General features: G+C 37.6%; 1 protein-coding gene across 3 annotated transcripts in view; it reads left to right on the top strand.

Moving 5' to 3' along the window:
* The window catches only part of KHDRBS2 (KH RNA binding domain containing, signal transduction associated 2), a 544,593-nt gene that overhangs the window by 307,878 nt on the left and 212,188 nt on the right, over positions 1 to 24,527 (top strand). The gene's annotated exons all lie outside the window — the stretch shown is intronic.

Here is a 24,527-nt window from a genome sequence, read left to right as displayed (position 1 = left end):
TGCTGGCCTCTGATGTTTCGTGGACACAGCAGGCATTGTCCCAGCACAAAACCTCTGCCTCTGCTACTTCCACTCCCCAGGAAGCCCTTCATCCAGATTTCTCATTCACCCCGTAAGTCTTAGCTCACAAATCAGGCCTTTCCTGATTTGACCCTATTTAAAAATTAAAATTGCTACCACCTATAGCATTTTTTATTTCCTTTTCTTTTTTTATATTTTAATATAACACATGTCTCACATATTATTTATATAGCACATTATCACATATTTAATATTCAATATAGCACATCAAAACATATTAATTTTACTTTTTATCTGTTGTCTATTATTCTCCTACCACTAAATTTTTAGCTCACTTTAGGGAAGGATTTTTATTAATTCAGTTAATTCCTGAATCTCCTATGCAGATATCTTATAGGCTCTCAATAAATATTAAATGAATGACTTAATCAAAAAATGAAAAAGCAAATTAAGAATAATTAAGCTTAAGTATGGTCTAGGTTTTAAGTTATTATGTATTTCTGTATAATCACTAGTAATAATAATTGAATGTATAACAATTAATATATCTTAGCTCCTTAGAATTCATAAATTAATGAACTAATAAATTCTAAATTAAAAATAATATTAAATAGAATATGAGAGAATAGTTATATGACCTTAGTTTTTGCCAATATTTTAATGCAATCCAAGAGTCCCAGATTTCATAAATAAAAGACTTGATATTTTTGTCTGAGTAGACAAAATTATCTATACTATATTTTTATTATCTACATGATAATAAAAATATAGTTAAAATATAAATAAAATCTGAAGACCAATGTTAGACTTCAAAATTACAGTGTTCATCACAGTTTAAGGAGTATATAATAATTTTAAAATCAGATGTACAAGGATTGTCCAGAAAGTATCCAGCCGTGCACTATGAAAAATATAGACATTTATTGAAGAAGATGCCAGATACAAGAAACATTGTGCATAGGACAATGATATCTCAGTCCTCTTCAAAGTAGGCACCTTGGTACTTCACACACTTCCCCCGGTCGCCATCAACTGTCCCATGCCCGCCTTGTTTTCCTGAATCTCATCAATAGTATGAAATGTCTTCCCTTTTAAAGTTTTGGGAAAACTAAAACTTTAGTCTTGGGATTTTAGTTTGGGGAAAAGCCAGAAGTCACAGGGTGCCAAATCTTGGCTGCAGGGGAACTGAGTCACCTGGGTGATTTCATGTTTTGCCAAAAAACTCTACATGAGATGTGATGCATGAGCAGGCATGTTGTTGTAATGAAGCTGCTAATTGCCAGTTGCTCCTAGTCACTGCCTTCTGAATCATTGGAATAGTTTCCACAGAGGAATGAATGTTCAAACTTAATGCAAAATTTGATGCAGATTCATTGCTCAACTCAGTCATTTTGCATGCGATGATGACACAGTGCCCACTGACTAGTACAGGGAAGTCGTCACTGTTCACACGTGAGCATTCCAGTCCACTCTCCTTGGCTGCCAGGTTACATCGATGTTGCACAAACCATTCTTGTTATATTAACAATATCTGATTTTTTTCTGGATAAGCCTCATTTTTATAATATAATTAATTTTAAAAATTGCTCCTGTTTGAAGTGGACAACTTGATGTTTTGGCATATGTATGCATCAATGAAACAATCACTAAATTCAAAATAATGAATATCTTTACCCCAAAAGTTTTCTTATGGCCCTCTGTAAAAACCTCTTCCTCTCAGCTATTCCCATGGCCCATTTACTGTCCCCAAGCTGATGCTGTGGATTGGATTGCATTATACCAATATTGAGTCTTCCAACGCATGACATGGTATATCTCTTCATTTATTTAAGTTTTCTTTAAAACTCTCAGTAAAGTTTTGTAAGTGTCAGTGTACAGGGCTTTCACATCTTCTGCAAGATTATAGCTATTTCCTATTTATGCTATTGTAAAAATGTTTCTGGATTTGCAATTTCTAATTATTTGCTGCTAGTACATAAAAATAAAATTTATTTTTCTCTCTATTTTATTTCATACACTATTGCTGAATTCACTCATTTATGTCTTCCAATAACTTTTCCGTAAATTCTATTAGATTCCTTACACAGATGCATCTGTCCCCCGCTCTGTGAAGAAAGGCAGATTAACTTCTTTCATTCCATTCTGCATGCCTTTTATCTTTCACTTGCCCTAGCCCATTAGCCAGAACCTCCAGTATAGCGTTGAACAGAGGTGGTGTGAGCGGACTTGCCTTTCTCCTGAATGTAGGGAGAATAATTCAGTCTTTCATCATTCATATGGTATTAGTTGTAGGGTTTTGATAGAAACTTTTTGTCAGGTTAAGCAAGTTTGCTTCTATTCCTATGTTGCTGAGGTGTTATGTTATTTTATTCTTTTTTTTTTTTTTTGAGAAACGAATATCCTATACCCTTCAAATTTCTGAGATTCTAGAGCATTAGTATTTCTTTTGTAAATGTTTGGTAAATTTCATAAATGAAGGCACCCAAGTTTGAATTTTTCTTTGTGAAACATTTTAACTACAAATTCCATATTTTTTTAAAAAGTGCTATGTGTGCTATTTATTATCTATATCATCTTAACTTTGGTAGCTCCTGTCTTTCAAAGACTTTGTCTACTTTATCTAAGTTGTTTAACTTTTTGGTATGAAATTGGTCTTGGTAGTCCCTTATTACACTTTTCATATCTGTAGAATCTGTAGTGATATTACCGATCCTGGTCCTGATATTAGTAATTTATGTCTTCTCTTTTCCAGTTCACTTTTTTCTAATTCTTACTTATCTTTGGTGTTCATTTTGGATAATTCTATTGTTATGTTTTCAATTTCACTCATCTTTTTTTCCTACAGTATCTATTGTGATCCTATCTAATGTATTTTTCATTTCACATATTGTAATTTTCATCTCTAAAAATTCATTTGAGGCCTTTCCCCTACCCATGTCTACTTAACTGTCTCATTAAATAGAATACAGTTTATAAAAACTATTTTAATATCTTTGACAGTTTATTCTAACATGTGTATCCATTCTGGATCAGTTTCAATTCATTGATTTATTTTTTCCTCCTGATGTTTGATCATATCTTACTTTTCTTTGCTTGCCTGGTAATTTTAGATTGGTTACTAGACATTGTATATTTTACCTTATGAAGTGTTGGATTTTTTTATTACTGTAAACATTCATTAACCTTAGTCTAGAATGCTACTAAGTTACATGAAAACTGTTTGATTCTGTCATACCTTGCCTTTTAAATTTCTTAGACAAGACCAGAGAGCTGTTTAATCTAGGGTCAGTCACTTCCCACCAATGACACAGGACCCTTCTGAGTACCTTTCCTAATATCTCATGAATTAAGCTTTCTAGTGTAGTTGGTTGGCCTACACTCCTGGGCCCAGGTGAATAATGTGGACCAACCCCTGTAGCTGTTTCTGGTGGTTTTTTTCTTGGACCCAGGTAGTTTCCATTCACACAGGCACCAACTAGGACCCTGTTGAATACTCAAAAGGGAGTCTCTTTAGAGTCGTAGAGTTGTCTGTGTTTGCATCTCTTCATTACTCTTCCCTGGAAGCGCTAGCATCCTTGGTTGCCCCGGGCCCTCGCTGAGGTCTCCACCTGAAGAAGTTCCCTGGGCCCTGCCTGGATTGTTCCTCTGCATCCTGGCTTGGAGACGTCCTCAAGGCAGGAATCACAGAGCTCGCCTCATCTGCTTGCCACCGCCCAGGGATCGCTCTCTTTAGTTGCTTAAGTCCAGCACTTTGAAATTACTGGATTTTTTTTAAGTACAGTATATTTTCCAGGGTTTTTTTTGTTGTTGTTTCTAGATAGGAGGGTAAGTTTGTTCCCATTTATTCCATCTTGGTTTGAAACAGAATTCTCTACAAAGATTTTTTAAAATGACAAATAGCCCTGTGGAAAAAAATGAATAGGCCTTTCAGAAACACGGAGACCCAAATGGCTAATAAAAAAGTTATTTATCGTGGGGTACAATTTTTCCCATATAGAGGGAAAATTTTTAAAAAGATGACTTTCTATTTTTAGCAAATTTGTGGAAAATAAGCACTTTAATATCCTGTTGATAATAGTGTGAATAATACAAAACATTTTGGGAAGTCTGACAAAACATTTAAAAAATTTTTTTTAAAACCCACATACCATTTGACACAATGATTCCTTTTCAGAGACTCTAACCTCAGGATTAAAAGGAACCGCATAAGAGAACAATAATCACATCACTGTAGTCACAAAGCAGTGGTGGCTCCTGAACATCCATAAAGAGGAGAACAGTCAATTGTATTAGTAAACTATCCGTGTTACTAAGTTCTGTCTCATCGACCTTCGCAAGGAATGACCATAATATACTGTTCAGTTAAAAGAGAAGCTTGCCAAGCAACATGAATAATATGATCATTAAAAAAATAGATCAGTTAACTGAACTAACAAGCAAAATGGAAACAGACTCAGCAGGCTGACGGCTCTGGGGGAGGTGTCGAAGGGTGGAAAGAGCATAAAGAAGAGAACTCAGGGACAAGCACAACAGTGGGGTGACAGTGGGGGGAGGCAGATGGTGGGGGTAGGGGAGGGTGTAGGGGGGATAGATGGTAATGAAGAAATACAATAGAAAGAACCTATTTAAGATATTTAAAAAGAAATACATAAAATTTAATAATAGAAAAAAAAATGGACAAGGGAAGGATAAACATCATGTATTTAACTTTCAAAAGGTGTTTTGGAGCAATGTAATGGAAATACTATTAATTTTTTTATTATTTATCTTTGTATCACATTACTTGTTAAAATAAGCAAGTGTCACCTCAAAATTAAAAATTAAAATTAATTACAATTTTAAAATCCCAGGAATGTTGCCAACCAGTGTGCAATACATTGCAATTTGCTAATATTCACATACATATTGAAAGAAAATCAGTAAAGAAGGCCACTTTAATGTGTATGTAATGAAACCCAGGAAGGTAAGAGAATATACTGTTTATCTAGAATTGCAAGTGAAGTTACTTAGCAGATCAATGAAATAAGAACATTGGCCAATAGGGACAATTTAACATTTATTATGAAAATAAGACACTGGAAATTATAGGGGCATTTAAAAAAAACTGTAACGTATCCTGTAACTTTAACCTGCATTGCTCACTGCCTGAGGATATTACCATGCAGTTTTAAATGAGAAACTGATTTGAACTAATGAACTGACATTTTATGTTTTCCTTGTTTATACACCTCTCCTAAATGAACTGAATTTGAAAATTTTTCATATTTCTTTTCTTTGCCTTTTGATTTAAAAAAGTCCGATTTTGAACTAGGTAATGGCTCCTCCCCATAACTCTTTTGGCTTTTGTTGATATTTTATTAATTTTTACTTTTATGAAGTGATGTACATGAAGCTTCTATTTTATCATAGGTATTTCACTTTCTTTCCAGCTGCATTCCTACAAAACCTTCTCTTAACACTCAATATTTTTGTTTTATTCATTTTTCCATAGACCTTCATTTCAGAACCATGATATTATGATCATTAAGTCTAAATATGCTCTAGCTGAAGGTTCATTTAGGGTTGGATCTTTTCCAGATACTCAGTCAATAGCTTCAGGCTTGACTCTTGGTTAAATGTACTGTACAAAGAAGCAGCCCTACACTGATTTGTGGCTATGAATCTTCCTGAATTCATCCAATTGGGGTTTGCCTGATTCTCACCGAAGGCCATAACCTTTCAAGGATAAATAGCCAAAACCAATTTTATCATATTTTATAAATTTACCGTAGTTCAAATATTCTTTACCACTTTTGAAAACTATGGGATAAATGTATGCACATAAATATAATACTTCAGGATTAGCTTTTCAGTTAAAATTTTCCAAGTACTAAAAGTGGATATAAGAGATCTGTCTTATGGTTTCAACTAGGAAATCTTGTAATCTTCCATGGAGAAAAGAATAGCTACCATTTCTCGTGTACTCAGGATGTGTTAGACACCATCTTCGCAATGTAGATGTGTTTATTTATTTAATCCTCCCCCAATTCCCACTTTGTGTTTATTACAATTATTAATTCCGTTGTCTAGATAAGAAAATTCAGGCCCCAAAGGCGTAGCGTTGTACCTTAAGCACAAAGATAAATGTCAGTGCCTGGATCTGACTTGGGGCAATAGGGCCTCACTTTCGCATCCATAACTGGTACATGATATCCTCTTTCCAGAGCCCAATACAGTCATGCATTAATACAACACAGTAACACACTATGTTTTTGCTCAGTGTTAAACTAAACTCTCCTGAAAATTGGCATAGTATCAAAACATATTTCATCATGAAATTAAACAACCTAATGCTAGCATCGTGCAATAATGCCACAATCATGTTTTATTATGTTTGAGCTCTGGGGTCCTGTATTATCTTTTTATGTAAAAATTGATTTTTGTTGCAACTCAGAGCACATAAAAACAGATTTTTCTCACACCGCTCTTTGAATTATAAAAGGGACTGAACGGTACTGTGCTATTTCATGCCATGTTCCTCTGAGAGACCCAGGGACAGGGTTCCCCGTGAGGAATGCTAGGGTTTTAGTTCCCACAGAGAGGGGGTGGGTCTTCTCTTCTTACTTCATAAGTAGGCCAAGGGCTTTCCAAACGTGGAAAGGTGTGATGGTTTGGTGGTTATTTTTTTAGGTTTGAAGTCACAGTGAACATGGCCAGAAATAATTCGAAAAGAGGAAATTTGACAAAAAAGAATGCTTTTTAAAAGAAAAACACTAAATGAGAAATCATGTTGTAGTCGTGTTTCTACAAGTAGAAATTATGCAAAAATAGCAAATACATAAGAGCTAAAAAAAGGCTTACAAGCTAACTGGTTTACATGAATAATTTTGATATAACAATTTCATGTAATCACACTGTGAATTTAGGTCTCTTCAAGCTTTATCCGGTTGATTTCCAACATGTCAACAAATGATTGTGCTCTCGTTACTGCCCATTTTGTTATAATGTGAGCCGTTCAACCCCACGTCTCTGTACTCGGAATCCCTGTTGCTCTTGCTAACCCTTTCCTGACTCCTTTAGATGGCTTTTGTTATTTTTTAAATTTTTGCGTGATCACATATTTCATATAAAGCTCAGGCTGCTGTGTGTTTTACTTTTCCATTCACCTCATCCTTGCCCTCAGTTACCATTTTCTTTCTAAGTTTATCCAAACATACATGTATGCCAGTGTGCAAGTGTGAAAATAATGTTACCTAGAGACTCACAGTGTAGTTTGAGTTGTCACCAAATCTTCAGCCGTGGAGTCAGGTTTTATGTATTTATTTTATTCACTTACTTATTTTTTCGAGATAAGAAAGTAGAGAGTAAAGAAAGGAAAGGGGACTTGGAGAGTCACACAGCAGAAAAGAAACTAGAGCTCAGAATTTCTGTCCCCAGGCCTAGAAAGCAACTTATCCAATTTCTACATTTATCTTAGCATTTGCATATTTGGGATAATTCATTCATCAAAAAACTAACATGAGCATATTTTTCACACATGCCTAACACACACTTCCACCACCACTAGCACCACCATCAACAACAGCAACAGCAATAATGCCAGTTTAGTAACAAGGCAATATGACATTCTTTCATTTCCTGTTCTGTTTCCAAAAGAACGCAGGGATTTGGAAGGACAGCCCTGATACAGCCCACCACAAGTGCGCAGAGTACGGGACTTGGAGCTCTGATTCAGAAACCTATGCTCTTTTGATTTCCGCAGGCTTCATCGCTGAATAGGATTAGGCTGACAAGATCTTAGACAAGAGGAAAATAAAATAGGAATAATTTAACTGAGACAATGATGAGAAATGTAAGGCCTTAAAAATGTTTTCTACCGCTAAATCCCTGCTTGTGAGTTGCCTCGCATTCATCATTTAACCTCTGAGTCTGTAAATGGGGCTAGTAATCCTGCATCCTTTCAGCCTCCACCGAGGTACCATAAAGATGAAGTCAGGGTGCTCACGATGCACGAAGGGCTCCCTGTGGATCTTAACTGTGTATGCAAAAGGCTTGAGCAGTCTCTTCCCTCTGGTGACAAGCAAAGTACTTGTCTACCACCACCAGTTTTTTAAGCTTGCATAGATTGCTTTAACTCGCTTGGTAAAAAACAGTCTTTATTTCATGGCATCATGAATCAAAATCATCTCCTAATTGGGCTTTTAAATAAATCTTACTATGTAGAGCAGTTTTAGGTTCAGAGAGGTACAGAGATTTCCCACATGCCCCGTCCCGACTTGGCATAGCTTCCCTCATTATCAACATTCCCCATCGGAGTATCAGAGTGGTGCATCTGTTACTACTGACGAGCCCACACCGACACATCATTATCACTCCAAGTCCGTAGTTCCCATCAGGGTTCAGTCTTGGGGTTGTACATCCCATGGGTTTTCACAAATGTATTATGACACACGTTGCTCTAGACCGAGTGTTTATGTCCCCCTAAGATTCATATGTTGAAATCCTAATCCTCAAGGTGATGGTGTCAGGAGGTGGGGCTTTGGGGGTGAATAAGCCACTCAGTCAGTGATATTCTGTTCTAGCAGCTTGGATGGACTAAGACATGTCCCCACCATTGTTGAATTATACAGATTAACTTCACTGCTAAAGTGTTCCACATATTTATCCATCCCTCTTCCCTAAACCCCGGCAACCACTGATCCTATCACTGTGTTCATAGTTTTGCCTTTTTCAGAATGTCATACCGTTGGAGTCAAATAGTAAATAGCCTTTTCATATCGGCTACTTTCATATGTATTTAAGTTTCCTCCATGTCTTTTCATTGCTTGACAGCTCATTTCTTTCTAGTACTGAATAATGTTTCATTGCCTGGATGTACCACCGTTTATTTATACATTCATCTACTGAAGGGTGTCTTGGTTGCCTCTAAGTTTTGGTAATTATGAGTAAACCTACTATAAACATTCACGTGCAGGTTTTTGTGTGGCCATAAATGTCCAACTCCATTGGGTGAATCCCAAGGAGCACCATTGCTGGATCGTATGGTAAAGAGTACGCACTGTTTTGAAAGAAAGCACCGTCCTGCCTTTCAGAGTGGCTGTGCCATTCTGCATTCCCACCAGCACAATGTCAGAGTTCCTGTTGCTCTACATGTTCACCATCATTTAGTGTCGTCATCGTTTTGAACTTGTGCCTTTCGAATAGGTGTGTAGTCATATCTCATTGTTTTAATTTGCAATTAACTAATGGCATATGATATTGAGTATCTTCTCATATGCTTATTTACAATATGTATGTATATACTCTTTGGTGAGGTATCTTTTCATATATGTTGTCCATTTTATTTTTTTTTATACTCACTGAGGAAATGCCTACTGGTTTTGGAGAGAGGGGAAGGGAGGGAGAGAAACATCCATGTGAGAGAGAAACATTGATTAGTTGCCTCCTGTACATGCCTGCTGGGACCTAGGACCAAACCCACAACCTAGCCTTGTGCCCTGACTGGGAATCAAACCCATGACCTTAGGTTTTACAAGACAATGTTCTGACCAACTGAGCCACACCGGCGAAGGCTCTTTTGTCCATTTCTTAATCAAGTTGTTTGTTTTCTTACTGTTGAGTTTTAAGAGTTGACTGCATATTTGGGGTAATCGTCCTTTATCAGATAAGCCTTTTGAAAATATTTTTTCCTGTTCTGTGGCTTATGTTCTCATTCTCTTGAAATCCTGATTGATTTTTTAATTTATTCTGCATTATTTTTCAGATTTTTTTTTTTAGTTTTCAAATCAGTATTGCATGGATAGTTATAATGAATAAACATTTCTTTATAATGTTTAGTTAAGGAGGACTTGACAATTTGTCCATTATTAGTTTGTATATGTAAATATACTACAATTATACTCTAAAAAGAGAAAAAACCAGATGTTCATACATCAGGAAAGTTTGGGTGGAAACCCGAAACTCCAGTTGTGTCGCAAATAATTTAGAGGAATCACAAGAGTAATTTGCCGAGAGTTGGGTTCTGTGCCTTCATGAGCACATCACTGGCTGTACAAACACCAGCCAATCACTTAGAACTATGCAGGTCTCCGAGTCAACGAGATTTACAAATATGTTTCTAGCTTTTCAGAACAAGGCCATTACTCAAATTGAGTTCTAAGCCTCAAAATGGCTAATTTGCCAACATCAGGTGAATTAAGTTTACAATTAAGTGTATTTTAGAAACATACAAATCAGACCCCCTGGAAGAATGTTCTTGTTCATTGTAAAAGCAATACCTGGGTATGTATTTTTAATCTGTAAATTATCTGGAGAGTCATAGAGGAAAGAGAACCATAGATCTGCTCTGTACTTACTGATGCTCTGGAAGCAACATCCGTGATGGTGCAGAAGACAACCAATTAATGGCTTTTGTGGTTTGCTAAATGCCTGAGTAAAGTTGAGGTGTTTAATAACCACAAAAGCCCTTTGCTGCCACTATAATCCTAAGACTCCAATCACAATTTATATTCTATACCAGCATTAAAACTGGTAAAACAAACCAAAGCATAAATCTCTTCAAAACATTCTCTTTCTCCTCGAGAGGGTTTGGATACTATTTTTTAAAGCTGTGTTGTTGTTGTTGTTTTTTAATTTCTTTATATTTATCTCAGTGGCTTGGTAGCAAAGAAATATATAAAAGGAGATGGCTTGCAAAGCAAAGTGCTGACTCTGTGTTTTATGAAGAAATTATTATGGAAATAGACAACCCATTTCTATTCTCTTGTGTTTTGATTCTACAGTAGGAAAGTGAAAATTCAGTAGCTGGCCCTCCTTTTGGTATCCAAAGTAGCTTTCTTCATGAGAAAATCCAGAGGAGATGCCTTAGGGATTTTAGTGGGATCGTTATGACAGCTTTTTTATTTTCCAGATATGAAAACGAGTCCAGAAATGACTCGTTTAAAGTGACAAAAGTAGTAAAGACTAAAACTTGAATTCTGTCCTCATTTCTACCTCTATTGTTGCATGTGCTACTATAAAAGTCTTCTACAGTAATTCAGGTTCTGTGGAACTGAATGACATCCCCTCAACTCCAGTCCCTCACCCGCTTTCCTGAGGGATCCCTCCAAAGCCTGTCCACAGTGATGCCGGTCTGTGAGTACCGGGTGTCTGGCAAACACAAGGCTCCAGTCTCCCACTGCTCCCCATCCCCACGCCCTCCTACTGCCCACCTCAGACACAACGCTTTAGGAATATTGCGTCATTACCTATTCCCGAACTCTACCACTTTTTTCTCATGGCTTCGTAAATTTGTGCATGGAAGTCAGCCTGAGTTGTTCTTTTTGACCTCTAACTAACGACTTTTCATTTCTCTCTTTTTGATCCCTGGATGCCTCTTGCAAACGTATTTATTTTCCCTTTTATGATGAAGAGACTATGTCTTTTGTCTTTTTTATGTTTTCTCAAGCAGGGTGCTTCAGGATCTGTGTGTCTGCCCAGGAGACAGGCTACCCACTTGGGAGGAAATTACAATACACTTTAAAATTCCCAATTTAAAAAGGCTCCTTGATGACAGATAATATTTTATCTCCATTTTTTTTAAGAATAGAGAGAGACAAGAGGGAAACAAATTTACTGTTCTGCCCTGTTCCATTTTTTTCACAGTGTATCACTGTCTGAAATACTTACTCCTTTGTTCGGTTTTTTACTTTTATTTTTCTGGATCTCTTTCACCACATTAAGATATAAGCTCAGTGCGGGCTCTCGTGTTTACTGTATTCTCAGTACTTGGGACAAATATGTTAACAAATAAGCATATTTTTCATTTGGAATCTCTCTCTCTATAAAATGTTTATATATTTATTAGTACTATTTTTTTCACTGAGGAAAGCAATACAAGAGTCCCAAATGCTCCTTTCTTGGTTCTTGGCCTTGTGATGTTTGCACAGTTTCAGTAAAGGCCTTGCTTTCTGTGCCCAGCACTAAATGGTATGAGCCTGTGCTGTTCGTACTCTAGACTTCAGAACAAAAAAGCGGTCCCACCTTCAGACAAAGGACAGGAGCATTGTAGATAGTATCCAGATGTTGCTTGATCCCGCATTTCATAGGAAATAAAGAAAAACTGAAGCTCTTTTTGGCTTATCTCCACCTCTTGAGAGCCTATAATGTCTCTCATTTGGATAAAAACCAATAGAGTAGAGCCTTCATCACAGGGCACAGAAGTAATGTTGGAACAATTAAACGGTTACCTTCTCCCAATCAGAGTTTGCAGAATGAATTTTAAAAATGAGTGTGGAGGGGTATCCGGGAAGTTTGTTACCCGAATGCTAATTCTTTTTTAAAAATTTTTTTTATTGTTTAGTTACAGTTGCCCCCCCTTTTTCCCCATTGCTTTCCCCTGCCCCTCCCCCTACCTGCTCCCACAGTCAACCCCATTGTCCTTGACCATGAGTCCTCTATTCATGCTCCTTGACTTGCCCCTTCCCCGTCTTTCCCCCTCCCCCTCCCCTCTGGTCACTGTCAGTGTGTTGTTTATTTCCATGTCTGGTTCTGTTTTGCTCGTTTGTTTTGTGGATTGGGTTCCACTTATAGGTGAGAGCATATGGCATTTGTCTTTCACCGCCTAATTCTTGGTAGCACTTCTCCCATGTCTTTGATGAAAGGACTTAGTGTATACAAGCATCTTGGTAGGGAGGCTGAATGGTCTTGAAGTACCTGATACTGGAAGTGATTCCAAGAAAGAAGGCATTACCTTTACTCTTTGAGGTGCAGGGGTAGAGAATAAGGAGACCCAAGACCTGAAAGGAGCCTTAGAAATGGACCATCAATCCCATGGATATTGAGGGGATCTGGTGGCTTCCTGCAGCAAATCCCTTCTGTAGAACGGGATTGATTCTGACTACCGGTTGTGCAGGTTCATTGTGTGGACAAAGGGCAGAGGGGCTGCCTGATTCCACCGGCTCAAGCTCTATGGAGGAGAGCTATGGAGATGTCCTGTGGGATTAGGAATTTTGGGAGAAGCCTCAAACCAAAGAGGTGACCTGGTCACCCTTCAGAGGAGCAGCTCAGTGTGCCAGCCGCTCTGCATGGGCCCACTACGGCAAAAAATCCAGGTCTACTGGCTTAGAGGTTTGTTCCTGACAAAAAGGCTCCAACATAAAACCTTTTTGGATGCTGACCAAATCCACCTCATAGATAGGCAAACACAATCTACCATCCACTGAAAGACCTTACCTTAGCGAACTGAGGAAGAGAAACCCTGTTGAATAACCCAGCAGATGATTCCCACTGAGGCAAAGTCAATGGAAACAAGGAAAGGAATAAAGGACGTACACCGAGGTCTTCAACTCCCAAGCTTTGTTCTCCTCACTTTGCAATTATGGCATTTCATGTCACTACATGGAACTTTCATATATATATATATGAACATATTTTTTTCATTTTTACAACTATTTATTTCACTGTATTGCAGTCATGTCTTACAAGTTCATTTCTTCACTTAGTGACCATGAAAGTAAAATTTTCATCAACTGTTCCTTCCTTTCCCTTCCTAAGTACTGAGTAGCTGGCATTCTTCACTTGGCATCCTTCACCCCAGCTAGGTGCTCTCATTCCCGCGTGTCTGTGCTTATCAGCTGTGCTGTGCTGCCCGTTCCCGTCTGGTATGCGGTTCTGCTCTCCTCTAATACACTGTCGGAAAAAGTGGCACTTGTGTTGTATTTAAGGACTACTCTATTTTAATCTCATTAAATATTCAGGAAGAATACTATGCAAAGATTTTTTTAGATTAAATTTGGAGGTAAGTGAAGCTGCCAAGTAAAAAGGTCACTGAAAAAAAGGCAAGCACAACATATTTTATACTCTTTTCACAGAATTTTTTTAAAGTTAGCATGACTGAGTAGATGGTGGTTTTCCTGATTAAAAGAGAGTCAAAAAGGAATCATTACAATATTTTCATGTGGGAGAGAGAAAGGAGAACTCCTGGGAGAGATTTCCTTTAATTTTTTAAATTGGTTTTAGAGAGAGAGACAGAGAGAAACATCAATTTGTTTTTCCACTTACTTATGCATTCATTGGTTGACTCTTGTCTGTGCCCTGACCAGGGGTCAAGCCCACACCCTTGGCGTATCAGAATAACACTCTAACCAACTGAGTACCTGGCCAGGACTCGAAGAGATTTTCTAATGAGCCATCAATCTAAAAATAGCTATTCTCAGTTAATACTTTTATTTCTAAAACAGAAATGTAGACTTCAACATTTTTTTTCAATAAAGTAAAATTTAAAAAGTAGCAGCCATGAAAGCACTAGTACAGTATTGGGAATAAATTGTTTTTTAAAGCAAGAAAAGGAGTCAAAGTTGAATTGAGCATACACCCATTCAGAGCATATTGAAAAGCCTCCTCTGCTTGTCTAGGCATTTTACTGAAATGTTGCTCTGACATTTCATAAGCATGCGTAGGAATCTTCTCATATATTCACGTAAGTTCCGCTGGCTCAGAGGCTTTCCTCTGCGGTCTCCAGCACCTACCTCAGTGCCTGGCACTTACTTGCTACTCAAAAATACATTGACTAAATTAAAGGATGATTTGTTTTAGCAAAACTCCTTTAAGCACTTTTTAAAATCTGACTGGTTAGATTTCATTAATATCTGGAATATATCAATTTTATGGGTAACAGAAGGCCTGGAATTTTAAGGTTTTTGGCCAAAATCACTCATATGGCCTATCTCCTCTCAATGCACAGGGTTTTTATGCACGAATTTGCACTCTTCTCTAAAGGTATCCTTATCATGAAGATTTCTTTGTTAAGAAGAATTTGGGCCCATTGGATCAGTGATTCAATAAACATCATCAAGTGTATGTTAAGAAAGAGTTCATTTTTTGTACCTGTAAATTAAGGTAGATACAGTAAGCCAAAGTTTTCACCAATGCCTATTTCATCTTAAAATGCAGGTGAAGATCCTGTATCATGTGCACAGTAACTTGCCAAGAAGATTTGCTGAAGAAAATATAGTCGTTTTGACTGTACCTACAAAAATGGAACTTGGTATTTTTAGAAAGTAGCCCGACTCTCTCATGTAATACTACCTAAATATTTACCTCCCACTCTCAATTTAAACTGAGGGAGTGACTGACTAGATAAACTAGGGTGGGTGAAGGCATAACACCTACGCATGAGTTGTTTGGTGCCCGTTCTAAAGGTCTTGGTTCCTAGGCCTCGTATATAAGTGGCCAATGGTCACTAAGGCAAAATAAAACAAGACAAAATAAGCCTTTCCAATAATCCTGCAAACCATCTACATAATGTCTGCATAATTATCTTATTTTTTATGCTTGTTATATAATGTGCAATATAACTTTAATAAAAAAAAGGAGAAAACATTCTTGAGAAACAAATTACCATAACCAGCAGTTCTATATAGAAAGTACACGATATTTTTACTTTGTGGTATTCAATCTCCTTTGATGAATAAGCTTTATGAAGCCTTTTTACAGACCTTCTGCGAAATCATGCACGAAGCATATTCTTAATAAATCTTAATTGACTCTTTTTTACCAAATTTTGTTAATGAGTTTTTCTGGTCCCTCGCCTGGGCTGATTAAAACACCCTGTGTTGGCTAAGAGATTGTCTGAGATGTTTTGCTAAGTAATATTCAGCGTGGCTCTAGTTGTTTTCTGAAATAGCTTTCTACCCATTTCAACTTAGCTGCAGATTTGATGTGGGCAGAGGACCCATTACCTCCCACATTTTCTTGTTTATTACTCTGATGAAAGTGTCCTAACCTCGCTATTTATAAGGGCTGAGGAAATCCCAGGTCACTTTGTCATGGCCACGATGGGTTACAGTCTGCATTTCATCCTCCCCTGATATCGTCTGAGTGGTCTTGGCATTGGTAGAGCCAAACAGGCATTCACATGTTACCAGGGGTTATAATCACAGTTTTAATGTGCAGCAACAGCGCCCAGCATAGTCTTAGAAAAGGGAATTTGGCAGGGAAAAGGTCCCTCGCGGTGCCTCCAGGTAGCCTGTCTTTACCTGTCACTACCTGGCATCTATATGCAAGTGAAATCATCTTCCCAATTTGTATTTGGGCAAAATGCCATCACAGCAGATGGACATGAGTGTATGTAACTGCGAAATTATGCATATACATTAAATATGCAGACTGTGAGCATGAGTCCTTTCTAGGAACATCCAAACATCTGTCTGCTCTGAGCTTTTGTGTGCGCGGTTCAGACCGCACGTCACCACAGTAGGAGGGCCTTGGCAACGCGAGGAAAGGAGCACTCGGGAATTCCATGCAAACTGCGTCACAGGGCACATTTACCTCCCCTCGAGCAAAAGGAACATACAAGTACTGTGAATGTATTTGTTATGATTTCAAGATAGCACATTTTATTTTTTTAGTGGCAAAAAGTGTAAAATTTTGGGATATTACAGGAAAATTAAAATTTGGATCAATTTAAAAAATGTATTTGTGTGATATGCCTCTGGTATTTAGGCCTTGATAGAATCATTTAAAGGTTTGCATTACTTATTTAAATTGCCTTTGTCTGAAACCCAAGCAGTCATACCAATCAGCATTTTTAAAGCAACTTTGTAACTCATCTTGCAAGGCAAAGACTATTTTTAGACTGTGGATGTTTTATGTACTGCATGTATACCCCAAAGTAGTAAAGCATTCTTTGTTATTTGATGGACAGAATCTCAGTAATTTGAAATTCTATCTAAAATAGCATTAAGGTGTATCCTTGAGTATGTTTCATTTTTTGACAAAAGTATTGTCCTTATAATATAGATATGACTTATTTTTTAAATTTTGGAATATTCCACCTTTGCATATAAATTAAAGGACTATGTTAAGTTGTCTTTTAATATTTACTTATTTTAAACTACTGAAAATAATTTTTTTCATTCAGAATTGCTGTAATTTTATCATCCTTTGCATGAACTTGCCACATGCTTAGGTGATTATTTGTCTATTTTTTTTTCCCTCAAGGGTCCTTTAATATTAAATTAATAAATAATATAATACTATAATAATAGCATAAAATACAAATTATTGTTATCACTACTCATGAACTTACATTTTACTTTTGAGTGAATATCTTTCAGCAAGTTTAACATAAAAATTAAAATGCCATAAAACTACAATCAATCATTCACATGTATTTTTTATGACTCCAGAATCTTAGAACACAGTACTATTCAAATGAACTAATACATGGTATATTTCTAATAAGATAACATTTACAAGGTAAACTTTGGATATTTTGTATCCTAGTATCTTTAAAATGTTATATAGCTGAAGCATCAGTGAAGCATGTAACAATTAAATGTTCCATAGAACATTCTAATTCAGCTAGATGCATGTAGTAGTTATGAATGTTTAATTCAAAGTTTTATCTGTGCTTATTGAAAGACTGGAAATAAGCACTATAATGTAAAATTACAGAGTTAGGTGCTTAGAAACTTATACAATGTTTATGTTATAAAAATAATACACAGATACATTTATCTAGGGAATATTTAGAGTTTCAACCATCCCTGCATTTGACATTAAAAAACCCCTCTATTTGTAACATTTAGATGATTTATTATTATAAATACAGCACTATATATATTTTGATTATCCACTTAGAAAAGCCTGCATTTATTAAAAGATCTGATCATTTAGCATTTAATGATCCAAATATTGCAATTAATTAGTCAATGGATTATCTTCACTTACGCAAATGTGCCTTACAAGTATGATTAGAAAATTTCTGTCACTACATTAATTTACTATTTTTTGTTCATTTTTTAAATTATATTTTATTGATTATGCTATTACAACTGCCCTGATTTTCCCCCCTTGGCCCCCCTCCACTCAGCACCTCCCAGTCTGTCAGGCAATCCCCACACCATTGTTCATGTCCATGGGTCATGTGTATAGGTTCTTTGGCTACTCCATTTCCTGTACTGTACTTTGCATCCCCCTGGCTATTCTGTAACTACCTATTTGTACTTCTTAATCCCATCACCTCTTCATTCATCCTCCCTAAACCTCCTCCTATCTGGCAACCATCAAAATGTTCTCTATATTCATCCATGATTCTGTCTCTGTTCTTCCTGTTTGCTTAGTTTGGTTTTTAGATTCAACTAATTCATACAAATAGATATGTATTTTTGCCATTTTATTATTCATACTTTTTATCTTCTTTTTCTTAAATAAGTCCTTTTAACACTTCATATAATAATGGTTTGGTGATGATGAACTCCATTAGTTTTTTCTTGTCTGGGAAGCCCTTTATCTGCCCTTCTGTTCTAAATGATAGCTTTGGTGGGTAGAGCAATCTTGGTTGTAGGGCCCTGATTTTCATGACTTTGAATACTTCTTGCCAACCCCTTCTAGCCTGCAAAGTTTCTTTTGAGAAATCAGCTGACAGTCTTATGGGAACTCCCCTTTAGGTAACTAACTGTTTTTCTCTTGCTGCTAAAATTCTCTCTTTATCTTTAACCATTGCCATTTTAATTATGATGTGTCTTGGTATGGGCCTCTTTGCATCTATCTTTTTTAGGACTCTTCGTGCTTCCTGGGCTTGCATGTCTATTTCCTCTACAAAATTAGGGAAGTTTTCTTTTCATTATTCTTTCCAATAGATTTCCAATTTCTTGTTCTTTCTCTTCTTCTGGCAGTGCTATGATGCTAATGTTGGAACACTTGAACTAGTCCCAGAGGCTGCTTACACTATCTTCTTTTTTTGGATTCCTTTTTCTTCCTGTTGTTCTAATTGGTTTCTTTTTTCTTCCTTATGTTCCAAGTCATTGATTTGATTCTCTGCTGCATCCACTCTACTGCAGTTTCCCTGTAAATTGCTCTTTATTTCAATTAGTGTGTCCTTCATTTCTGACTGGATCTTTTTTTGCTGGTATGGTCCTCACTAAGTTCCTTGAACATCCTAATAACCAGTGTTTTGAACTCTACATCTGATAGATGGCTTATCTCCATTTTGTTTAGCTCTTTTTCTGGACTTTCGATTTGTCCTTTCATTTGGGCCATGTTTCTTTGTCTCCTCATTTTGGCAGCCTCCCTGTGTTTGTTTCTACAAATTAGGTAGAGCTGCTTTGACTCTGTGTCTTGGTAGTGTGGCCTAATGTAGAAATCTCATAGAGTCCAGTGGCACAGCCTCCCCTATCACCCAAGCTGGATACCTAAGGTGTACCCTTCATGTGGACTGAGTACAGCCTCTTCTTGTACTTGAACCTTGATTGCCGTTGGCAGATGAATGGGAGGGATTTACCCAGGCCAGTCAGCTGCATGGACTGACTGTGACCACTGACCACCAATCTCCACCCTCCATGAAGGATCAACTATGTGGGAGTAGGGTGGTGGTGCTCCTAAGTAGTCTGTAGCTGTCCACTGGGTGTGATGGCCCTGAGGTTTCCCAGGTGGTGCAGGCCAAGGTCAGCCCCGACCTGTGTTTTGCCTGGGGGTGCCATATCTGAGCTGTAAAGCAATCTGAGATGGCTGCTACTTGTGGTGGGCTTGGAAATTCCCAGGTGAAGCCATGCTGTGAATCTTATCTGGCTGCTGCTAGTGCTGGCCTGGGGCCCGCTAAGACCCGCTGTTGCATATTTGATAGGATTTAGCAAGTTGTAAAGCTTGAGCCAAGACTAGCCATGCATATGGAAAACCAGCTTGGGTGGGCCTGTAAATTGTGTGGGGCAGAGTCTCTGGGGAAATACAACATGAGTCAGTGTTAGCCTTGTTGGAGTCTAAGATATGGCGCCAGTTTACTGGCTCTGTAGGGGGACAGTTTAGCAAAGGGACAATGGCCTCTGGTGGATTTGATGCCAGACACCTCAGTTTCTCCCTGTATCCCACTGGTACCTTTCAATTTGCTACCCCAGTGCTAGAACTCAGAGGGAGTGAGTCTGGATAGGTGAGTCTGTGTGTGGGTTCTTTAAGGGAAACTGCTTCAGGCTCCAGAAGTTTCTTCCTTGGACTCAATCCCCACTGGTTTTTGCAGCCAGTTGTGGGGACTGATCTTCTTGGCACTGGAACCCTGGCCTGGGGGCCTGATGTGGGACTGGGACTCTTTGCTCCTGAGATATCCCTCATGAATTTTTATCCACGAGACATGGATGTGGAACCAGCTCGTTCTTCATGTGCACCCCTCCTACCAGTCTGGATGGATGTGGTTTCTTTAATTCTGTAGTTGTCAGACTTCCATTCACCTCAAATTCTGACTGTTCTGAGTAATGGTTTTTCTGTATTTTAGTTGTAATTTTGATGTGGTTGTGCAAAGAGGTGAGCCATTTAGCATAATGTTCTCCAGGTCTAACCATGCTGTCACAAAGGGTAAAACTTTCTTCTTTTTAACAGCCTAGTATTATTCCATTGTGTAAATGTCCCATAGTTGTTTTATCTACTCATGTCCTGATGGACACTTGGGCTGCTTCCATATCTGGGTGATTGAAAATAACACTGCAATGAACATAGGGGTGCTTATGTTATTTTGAATTAGTGTTTTGGGTTCCTTTGGGTATATTCCCAGAAGTGGATTGCTGGGTCAAAAGGCAGATCCATTTTTAACGTTTTTGAGGTATCTCCATACTGCTTTCCACAGTGGCTGCACCAGTCTGCATTGCCACCAACAGTGCAAAAGGGTTCCCCTTTCTCCACATCCTGGCCAGCATTTGTTTGTTGACTCATTGATGACAGTCATTCTGACAGGTGTGAGATGGTATCTCATTATGGTTTTAATTTGCATCTCTCTGATGATTAGTGACATTGAGCATCTTTTCATATATCTATTGCCCATCGATATGTCCTCTTTGAAGAAGTGTCTATTCAGGCCCTTTGCCCATTTTTTAATTGGATTGTTTCTTTTTTTGGTGTTGAGTTTTGTAAGTTTTTTATAAATTTTGGGTATTAACCCAATATCAGATGTGTCAGCAAATATGTTCTTCCATTCTGTGGGTTGCCTTTTTATTTTGTTGATGGTTTCCTTTGCTGTGCAAAGACTTTTTAGTTTGATTTGTTTATTTTTTCTTTTGTTTTCCTTTTTGGAGAGATACATTTGATAAAAAAATTCCTAGGAGCAATGTCCGAGATTTTGCTGCCTATGTTTTCTTCTAGGATTTTTATGGTTTTGCATCTAACTTTGACCCATTTAAATCTTTGACCCATTTTTAATTTATTCTTGTGTGTGCTGAAAGAAGGTGAAAGAATAGTTTCACTATTCTGAATGTATCTGTCCAATTATCCCAGCACCATTTATTGAATGAACTATCTTTAGCCCATTGTGTGTGCTTGCTTCCTCTGTCAAATATTAACTGGCTATAAAGGTGTGGGTTTATTTCTGGGCTCTAAGCAGAGCAGCAAAAAGAAAAAAGATCCACTTTCTTATTCGGAATAGTGCATGGGAGAATTATGTACTTTTTCATTTTGGTGGTAGCTGGTTGGTTCACGCAGAAGTAGCAATTTATCATATTACCTGGTCCTAATAAAATAATAGATATGCTTATTGTTTAGTATGGTTGTTGCTTACGTGTGAAAATTCAGAGGTAAGAATTGAATAATACATGACTAGTTCGAAACTATAATTTTCTACTGCGTAGCTCTTCTGTCAGCCCACTGTGTTGAGCCCATTATTATTATAACCAGGTATTTAAGAGGATAAACATAAAAGAAATATGTTAAAAATAAGAAAATAAATGCTTTGGAGTGACTAGTACTTTTGCTTAAATCAGCACAGTTTTTGTACGCAAAGCTGTGTATTAGAAATCTTTGTACACTGAGTGCAGCCCTGTCATTTTCTAGAAGCAGGTGTGTCAAACCTTTTGGCATCTCTGGCCCACCCTGGAAGAAGAGTTGTCTTGGGCCACACATTAAATACACAAACACTAATGAAAACTAACGAGCAAAATAAAAGGTTTTAAGTAAATTTATAATTTTGTGTTGGGCTGCATTCATAGCCATCCTGGGCCACATGCAGCCCGTGGGCTGTGGGTTGGACACTCCTGTTCTAGACTGAGGTATATGGGGAGTGTACCCAGTTTTTACTTAATGTCAGTATAACATATATAAGCAGAGCTAAACTGGCATCGTTCTTTAATTTTATTTTCCACTTACAGTGTGCATCAGTATTATTTTGCTTTCGATTCAGGTGTAGTGTTTAGACAATGATATGTTTTACAGAGTGGTCCCCCCACGTGTCCAGTACCCACCAGGCACCACACCTAGTTATCACAGTATTATTGACTGTATTCCCCATGCTGCACTTTACGTCCTCGTGACTGTTTTGTAACCACCGAGTTGGGCTTCCTACTGCCTTCACCTGTTTCACGCAGTCCCCCAACCTCCTTCCTTCCGGCAACCATCCATCTTTCCTCTGTGTCTATGAATCTGTTTCAATTTTGTTTGTGTATTTTGTTCATTAGATTCCACATATGAGTAAAATCATATGGCATTTGCATTTCCCTGACCGACTTATTTCACTTAGAATAATACCCTCTAGGTTTACCTATGCTGTCTCCAATGGTAAGATTTCATTCTTTTTATGGCCAAGTAATATTCCATTGCATGTACTACCACGTTTGTATCCATTCATCTATTGACGGGCACTTGAGTTGCTCCCATAGCTTGGCTATTGTAAATAACACTGCAATGAACAGAGGGGTGCACACAATCTTTTGAATTAGTGTTTTGGGTTTTTTCAGATATATACCAAGAAATAGAATTGCTGGCTCATAAGGCAGTTTCATTTTTAGCTTTTTGAGTTATCTCCATACTGCTGTCCACAGTGGCTGCACCAGTCCGCACTCCCACCAACAGTGTGCCAGGGTGTCCTTTTCTCCACATTGTCACCAGCACTTACTGGTTGTGGATTTACTGATGACACCTATTCTGACAATTGTGAGGTGATGTCTCATGGTCATTGTAATTGCATTTCTCTGATGATTAGTGACATTGAGCATCTTTCCCTGTGTCTCTTTGCTGTGTGTTTTGTTTGGAGAAGTGTCTATTCAGGTCCTCTGCGCGTTTTTAAATTGAATTGCTTGTTTGTTTGTTTTCATGTTAAGTTGTATGAGTTCTCTACAAATTTTGAACACTAACCCCTTACCAGATGTATAACTGGCAAATATCTTCTTCAGTTCAGTAGGTTGTCTTTTCCTTCTGTTGATGGTTTCCTCTGCTGTGCAAAAACTTTTTAGTTAAATGTAGTCCCATTGTTTATTTCTTTCTTTTTAAACTGACATCATTTATTGAGATAATAGAGTTGATTTTTGGTCCTACAACTAATGCTCAAATATCATTTCTGTTAGCTCACCCTTTACAAATATTTTTAGTCTCAACTTCCAGACCTCTCTTCAACACTACAGAATCTGCTAGATTCGTTTCACTTAAATATGAGTTTACTGAAGAAAAAAAAAAAGATTTAATTAGATTGGCTATTTGGCAAAAATCCTTGCAGGAAATCTGGTCCTGTCCAAAAGGTCCGTGGAGACATTTGGTCGATGTCAAAAGATGTGATACGTGCTGATACATCAGCAGGCCATGCATCATGAGACCCCTTTCTCAACGTGTTGTCCGCTGAGAACTTGACCTTCCTACTGAAGAATTCTTCCCCAGCACTCGTGGTTACTACAAATTCTGTTCTTCTGCAAGATCCAAACCTTAGCCCATGTTTCCAACCTTATGAGCCATCACCAGCTGGGAAACGGAGGCAAGAAGGGTTATTATTGAAACTGCAGCCACAACACAATGATTGGACCAGTAAAAAATGATAATACTTTTATGTATTCTGTACACTAAAAATATAAATAAGCAGTATGGGCTATTTCAACCCAGGGACTTTTTATCTGTGTGGACATATTGGCACCAAATATCAAGGGTCATTTTGTGTGGATCAGATAAACACATAGATGTTTGGAACAGGACCAACTGTCCACTAATCAGCAAAAATAAGCAATTCTCAATTTTGTAGTGTTTGACCAGGTGCATGTGTGTGCTAGTAGTACAAGGAGAAACAGGTAAGACTGACATTGGTTTTTTGAAGATAGAGGACTCAGATCTGTTCTTTCGTCATTAAAATGACTGATGCATTTCCACACTGATCTGGGAGAGATAGTCCCTTTGACTTTGACTCAATCTCTGATTATTACTGTGAAATTTGCCTTCTGCCACTGCTATCACTCTCTGTCAGTCCAACACTAGAACACAGAAAATTTCTTATTTGTAAACATTGCCCATCAATTTTTTTGGTTGGATTGACAGCTCCCCAGTTGTCTGAAACTGTCCCCTATTATTTGCACTTTAAAAAAAATTATTTTAACACATGCTCAGTATCTACTTTGGGCTTTGGGATTGCCCCTTTTTGGTTTAAGAACAGGAGTTATGTGGTTATCATGCAGTCGTTCAAGCTGTTTTTTCATTAATTCTCTTATTAGCAATCATAAACTTGGTACATTCCAAGGTATTGTTCTATATTGTTTTCTTCCCTTTGCTGGCTAACACATCAAGTAACATCCTAGCAAAAGTCATCTGATTTCCTGCTG

The sequence above is a fragment of the Desmodus rotundus genome, chromosome 11, assembly GCF_022682495.2.
Source record: "Desmodus rotundus isolate HL8 chromosome 11, HLdesRot8A.1, whole genome shotgun sequence".
NCBI lineage: Eukaryota > Metazoa > Chordata > Mammalia > Chiroptera > Phyllostomidae > Desmodus > Desmodus rotundus.
Note: the sequence above shows the minus strand (reverse complement) of the source record. Positions and strands in the feature narration are given on the sequence as shown.